General features: G+C 49.3%; 1 protein-coding gene across 1 annotated transcript in view; it reads right to left on the bottom strand.

Annotated features, from left to right (window-relative positions):
• The window catches only part of LRRC8E (leucine rich repeat containing 8 VRAC subunit E), a 14,710-nt gene extending 8,515 nt beyond the window's left edge, over positions 1-6,195 (bottom strand). Inside the window, exon 1 of the mRNA XM_084761087.1 lies at positions 6,104-6,195. The gene's annotated coding sequence lies outside the window, so the exon portion shown is untranslated. The remainder of the gene's footprint in view (positions 1-6,103) is intronic.
• Between the last annotated feature and the right edge of the window lie 820 nt (positions 6,196-7,015).

The raw sequence follows: 7,015 nt of genomic DNA, 5'->3' as shown, positions 1-7,015 counted from the left end.
TGGTGGCCCAGCACACAGGAAGCTAAAACAGGAGGATTTTGAGTTTTAGGCCAGCCTTTATGTTACAGAAAGAGACCTTGTCTCAACACAACGAAACAGAAACAGGCCAGTGAACCCGCTCAGTAGATACATTGCTTGCCATGCAAGCCTGAGAACAGGAATTTGATCCCAATACCCATGAAAAGCCAGAGTAGTGCATGGGTGATGGGTGTAATCCCAGTGCTGGGGAGGCAGAGACAGGAGGGTCCTTGGGGCGCACTGGCCAGCCAGCCTCACCTAATTAGCAAGCCTTGGGTCCGATGACTTTCTCAAAGTGGAGAGTTACAAAGGAAGACACATGACTCAGACCCCTGAAGGTGCCTTTACACTGGAACACACACACACACACACACACACACACACTCATGGACACACATGGCAAGGAGACAGAGAGAGAGAGAGGCAAAGGGACAAAGATGGAGGAACAGAGCGAAGCAGAGGACATACACACCCATGGACAGAGGGACAGATACAGAGACAAAAGGATAGAGGGACAGAGAGAAGGACAGAAAGAGAGAAAGAATAACATAATCAATATCTTCTTAGGAGCACTCTGCCCTGATCACTTGTGGCTCTGGTCAAAAATGGGGGATGTGTGGCACCAGCCAGCTGTTCTGACACATCTGTGCCTCTTTTTTTCTACCTGTCTCTCCCGGTGGTTTGTAGTGAGTGAGGTCAAGGTAGGGGTTCAGAGCCTAGTCACTAAGCTGAGAGACAGGCACCTCACAACCAGACCCCTTTACCACACTGGGATATGTGTCTCCATATAGCAGGAGGGTCTGTTGAAGAGGGAACAGGCATTAAGTCTTTCTGTATAAGAGAGAACAGACAAGGGTCCCAAGTTATCCTGAACCAGGTACATGCAAGGTGAGCAGAAAACCAAATCTGTAGATGACAGGCAGCCCTGTCACCAAACACTCCCTTGTACTCCCTTGTCCAAAGAAAAAAAGCTAAGTAAAAAAAAAAAAAAAAAAAAGTGTCTCAGGCGGAGGCAGTCACTCAGTTGGTAGGCACTTGTCTGGAATGTAAAGTTCTTTGAATTTAGCTGCTAGTACCAGGTAACTAGACACAGTGGCACATGCCTGCAGTCTAAGGCAAGTGGATCGGACTTCAAAGTCATCCTCACCTACTTAGGGCACTCGAGGCTAGCCTGGGCTACTTCAAACCACGTCCCGAAAAGAAATTTTGTTGCCTCCCTTCTCCTGGAGCTGTAGCTCAGTGTTGAGTGTTTGCAAGGGGGGCTCCAGCACTGGAGGGAAATAAAATCCCAATGTGCATCATCTGATGGAAATGGTGGTCTAGAGGGGGGAGATGGCTCAGCAGTCAGGAGAACAGGAGGCGGGCGTGGTGCCACTCACCTTTAGTCCTAACACTTGAGCTGGAGAGTTCAAGGCCAGCCTGGTCCATAAAGCAAATACAGGACAGCTAGGACTATTACACAGAGAATCGCCGCCACCACCACAAAAAAAAAAAAAAAAAGAAAAAAGAAAAGAAAAGAAAAGAAAAAGAAAGATTTAAAGGGCTAGAGAGATGGCTCAGCAGTTAAGAGCATTGGTTGTTCTTCCAGAGGACCCTGGTTCAATTCCCAGCACCCACCTGGCAGCTCACAACTGTCTGTAACTCAAACACTAGTGGATTTAACTCTCTCACACAGAAACATATGTAGACCAAACACCAAATGTACATAAAAATAAATAAAAAATTTAAAAAGTCAGGCTGGTGGTGAACACCTATAATCCCAACACTAGGAGAGGCAGAGGCGGGTGGAATACTGTGAGTTCGAGGCCAGCCTGGTCTACAAAGCGAGTCCAGGACATCCAAGGCTACACAGAGAAACCTTGTCTCAAAAAACAAAAAAAACAAACAAACAAATTTAAAAAAGGATTTATTTAAAAAAAGAATCAGGGGCCTGGGCGTGGTGGCACATGCCTTTAATCCCAGCACTCAGGAGGCAGAGGCAGGTAGAGTGCTGTGAGTTTGAGGCCAGCCTGGTCTACAAACTGAGTCCAGGACAGTCAAGGTTACACAGAGGAACCCTGTCTTGAAAAACAAAAAACAAACAAACAAACCAAAAACAAAAACAAAACAAAACAAAAAAATAATCAGGGCCTGGAGAGATGGCTGAGTGCTTAAGAGCATTGACTGCTTTTCCAGAGGTCCTGAGTTCAATTCCTAGCAACCATATAGTGGCTCACAACCATCTAGAATGTGATTTGGTGCCCTCTTCTGGCCTGCAGGTGTACATGCAGATAGAGCACTATATACATAATAATAAATAAAAAAAACTTTAAAAAAAAATCAGGCCAGGAGTGGTGGTGCCTGCCTTAATCCCAGCACTCAGGACGCAGAGGCAGTTATATCACTGAGTTCAAGGCCAGCCTGGTTTCCAAAGTGAGTCAAGGACAGTCAAGGCTACACAGAGAAACCCTGTCTCTGTGGGGGAAAAAATGAACTCACAGCATCTCACTGATCCAGTGGTAACATTTTAAAACAAAGCAGAGTAATACCCACATTGAGTTCCTGTCATCTAGGACAGCGTTGGTGGATGCTCTGAAGCCCTGCTCAAGCAAGGACCAACTCCCTGTCTCCACCTTTTCCTGATCTATCTCACAGTGGCACGAAGCCCCAACTCTGCTAGCCCACATTCACAAGTCACAGGACGGAAGCCAGCAGCCCTCTGCTTAGCTCCCAGGAACAAGACACACACACACACACACAATGCAGACAGACATACACACAATCAGACAGAGACATGGGGGAATTATCATTGTCTGACCCCATGACTCAAACTGGATCTTCCAGAACCTGCCATTAAGTTCTAGCAGGCAGATGCAAGGCTGGCCCTTTTCCCTGCGTCTGAACAGAGCTGGTGGGGGTGGGGTGGGGGGGTCCCGAAGGAGGGACTCAGAACTGGGGCAAGTGTAAAGAAAAATAGTAAAGGAGTCTACATGAAAGAATACCTAGCGTTGCTCTCAGTGCTGATATTTCTGTTTTTAAGGTTTCTAATTTTATATGTAGGTGTGTGTGTGTGTGTGTGTGTGTGTGTGTGTGTGTGTTCCCAGTGATCTACGTCAGGTGTCTTCTACCACTCTGCATCAGTGTGTGTGTGTGTGTGTGTGTGATGGAACAACTTCATAGCATCAATTCTTTTTGTGTGGGCTCTAGCTTTCAAACTGAGGAGCTCGGGCTTGCTAAGCTATCTTACCCATCCTCTATCTCATCATCATCATCATCATCATCATCATCATCATCATTATTGGAGACAAAGTCTCTCAGTGAAGTCTGAGGCTCAGCATTTTACCTGAAGTGGCTAGTCATCAAGCCCGGGAATGCACTAAGATTATCAATGTTTACCAAAGTGCTCTGTTTCTGTGTATGTGCAGGGAACCTTGGAGTCGGCTCAAGACACTGCAAGACCAAGTTCTTAGCACAAAGGACATTTACTTGCCGCAGAGGGCCAGAGGGCCTGGACTAAGAGTCAGAGACAGGAGAGAGAGGGGACGTGGGAGACAGGGAAGAGAACAAGGGACAGGAGTAAGAGGCATTTGTCTAGGGGGACAAAGGACCGCCTCTGGATAGAGGGGACAGATGTGGCCGGCAGGCAAATGGCAGTTTATAAAGGTAGTAGGGGAACCTCACGTTAGGATGAGGTGTTTAACTTAGCCAGGTTTATTAGGTGAGCCAAGGGGGGGCTTCTGATTGCTGGGCCTCAGCACTTTGCTAACTGAACCTGGGTAATCAGCCCTCAGGAGGAGGAAGTAGACAAATAAGGGAATAAATCTTGGGGCCTAATGGTTTTTAGCAAGGCAGAGGGAAACGGGGTTGGGGGTGGGGGAGGGAAGGGCTAGGCCTGCCAGAGCCATGCTTGCCATGGTGGGTCTGGCTGGAGTCCCTTCAAAGTGGACATTGGAGACCCAAAACTCAGGCCTTTGCAGCAGGTACCTTACCCACTGGGCCATCACTTCTCTCTGCCCCCCCATCAAACCCTCTTGCTCCCCTCATGGTTTTTTTTTTTTTTAGACAAGGTCTTGCTATGTTGCCCTGACTAGCCTAGTGTTAGCTTCTGACTTAGCCCAAGATAAACTCAAGATTTCAATCTCCCTGCCTCAGCTTCCTAAATGCTGGGATTATAGGGGTGTGGCACTCTATCCGGGCTAATGCTGAATTTTATCCCGATTTTGGGAGTCTAAGTGTAGGAGCCTTTGTTCTTTCATCTTGGAGGATGAACATAACTCCTTGAAGATTTCACTGTTACAAGTAGCACTTGAGCCAGGGCGTGGTGGCGCACGCATTTAATCCCAGCACGCAGGAGGCAGAGGCAGGTGGATCTCTGTGAGTTCCAGGCCAGCTTGGTCTACAAAGTGAGTCCAGGACAGCCAAGGCTGACACAGAGAGACCCTGTCTTGAAAAAAATCCAAAAAGCAAAAAAAAACCAAAACAAAACAAAAAAAAAACAAGTAGCATTTGAGCCTGTCTAGCCAAAGTCCACTTCCTGTTTGATGGCACCCACTCTGATCCATCCAATGAAAGCACCCCTCACCTAGATGCTACGTCTATGCAAGAGCTTTATGCTGGCAGGGGAGACAGATGGCTCAGTAGTAAAGTGCTTGCTGCACAACATGAAGATGTGAGTGATATTCCCAGAGCCCAGGTAAAGATGGGGTAGACTCGACCAATAACCCCAGCTCGGCAGGGCTGAGATAGGTAGATTCCTGATGATCACTGGTGAGTTAGTCTAGCCAAAAACACAAGCTTCAGGTTTGGTAAGAGATGTCTCAAAATAAATAAATAGATGAAAGAAAGAAAGAAAGAAAGTGGAGAAACCATTGATGAGGACATCCCAAGGCATTCTTTGGTCCCTACACACAACCACACCCAAGAGGGGTATCCCAGAAGGCCAGGTTTGGGAGGATCCTGCAAACTCCTTCCCACATCTAAGCCTTAGCCCTGCTCCTACTGATGAAATGGAGGCAGAGGATGCCCCCAACCCCAGCCAGCCTCCTCCGCTGCAGCTTTTATGCTGAGAGGCTAGCAAGAAACAACTTTCAGCATAAAAGTCAGGACTAAGGATGCGGCTTAGTTGATAGAGTGCTTGCCCAAGCCCTGGGTTCAGTTCCCAGAACCACATAAAACCTGGGATGGTGGCACATATTCCTGTAATCCTCCAATTGTGGCACATATCCCTGAAATCCTCCTTAGGATAGAGGCAAAAGGAAGGAACACATCAAGGTCAGCCTAAATTGCTTGGCGAGCTTGTTAGAGACAAGCCTGCATTATATGACCTTGTCTCAAACAAAACGACAACAACAGCAACCCGAAACCCAAAACCCACAACCCAGGGCTGCTGAGATGGTTCATTTGGGAAAAGGCACCTGCTTGCTGCCAAGCCAGGAGACCTGAGTTCAATCTCAGGGACCCATAAAATAGAAGGAAAGACTCAACTACTACAAGTTGTCCTCTGACCTCTATGAGAGTGCCACGGCACGTGCACACTTGTGTACATGTGCACGCACACACACATACATAAGTAAATAAATAGATAAATGAAAAAAAAATTAAACACATAAAAAACAAAACAAAGTTTAATCTCTGCTCTTTTTACACGGGGCTAGTGAGAAAGGGGGAAGTCACCCCTAGTGGCAAGTCTTGGGGGCTTATGGCCTCCTAGGCTAGCACTTTGCCAAGCCTATTCCGCTGTGACTTCGTAATGTGTTTTTGGAGTCTTCAAGCATAGGAGCCTTGAAGTGTGAGGGAGCAGGTTGGTGAGGGTGGGGTTCTGTAGCTTTCAGAAGGCTCATTGAGAAAGCGCTCTCCTGTCTTTCTGAGCTGCCTGTTGATCTCTCTTCCTTTGCTTGGTCAGGGACTGCCTAGATTCCAGGACAGGAGCTCCTGGGGATTACTGCTCCCTCTCCCAGCCTCAGCCTCCAGTGTGTGTGTGGGATTGCGCCCCGCCAAGGCTACGGAGCCACCCACACCTGAGCAATCCTCCCCCGGGCCATTCCCAGGTTCCAGGTTGCTCTTCACCCGTGGGACCAAAGCCCCCCAACCCCCGCTACGTACTTACCGCTCAGGGATGGAAGTCTGGGGCCCAACTGCTAGATCTCCGGGAGTGGATCGACCCGGACTCCCGCAGAGTTCCCGGGCGGGCCGGAGAGGGTGAGTCAGGGAAGGGCTGGCCCAGAAGCTGGGGAGCCGCCCCTCCCCGCCCCGCCCCCGGGAATGGCTCGGCCCCGCCTCGCTGCAGAAGCTCCCAGGTCGATCCCATTCCACGCTACGCGGTTTCGAGCAAGGCGAGACATTCTTGAGACAGGGGCTTTAGAAGTCTGCAGTCCTACTAACTCCTGACGGTGGGGGCAAACTGGTATCCTGCAGATGCACCAGCTGGGCAGGTGTCAGGAAAGTAGTTCTGGGAAGTTCTTTCAACCCTTAAGCATCCCCACCTGGTACCAAAGGCCGGGGACCACAGGCTTCCTACAGGGGAAGACCAAGAACACAGGGCTATTCCTCTTAAGAGCTGGCGTCTCTCTCATCAGGAGCTGTACTCAGCCATCGGAAGCTAACCGGTGGGAGTGCTAGCCTGACTGTCTCTGCTCAAGCTTGTTTTTGTTTTTGTTTTTGAGACAGGGTTTCTCCGTTATCTTGGCCGTCCTGGATTCACTTCTCTGCTCAAGCCTGTGGCCCATCCTGAGTTGTTGGAGGGTTGGGGTAGGGACAAACTCTTTCCTCAACCTGGGCTGTTTCAGGTAAAAGAGGTGGACCCGCAGGTGCCAGAGAGTTCAGGCAGGGGGGTCTTGGAGGTTGGAACTACATCTTCCTCCCCCCCCCCGCCCCCCCGCCCCCCCCTCCTTCTCCACAGGGACTAGTCTCAAATCCTCCAGGTAGGCAAGGGATGATGACCTTGAATTTCTGATCCTCCTGCCTCCAGCATCTGAGTCTCTACCACCTGAGAGGATTACAGGGAGGTTTGCAGGCCGCG

Source organism: Acomys minous (assembly GCF_964271855.1).
Source record: "Acomys minous genome assembly, chromosome: 16".
In the NCBI taxonomy this organism is placed as follows: domain Eukaryota; kingdom Metazoa; phylum Chordata; class Mammalia; order Rodentia; family Muridae; genus Acomys; species Acomys minous.
The sequence above is the reverse complement of the archived record's forward strand: the minus strand, read 5'-3'. Positions and strand labels throughout refer to the sequence as shown.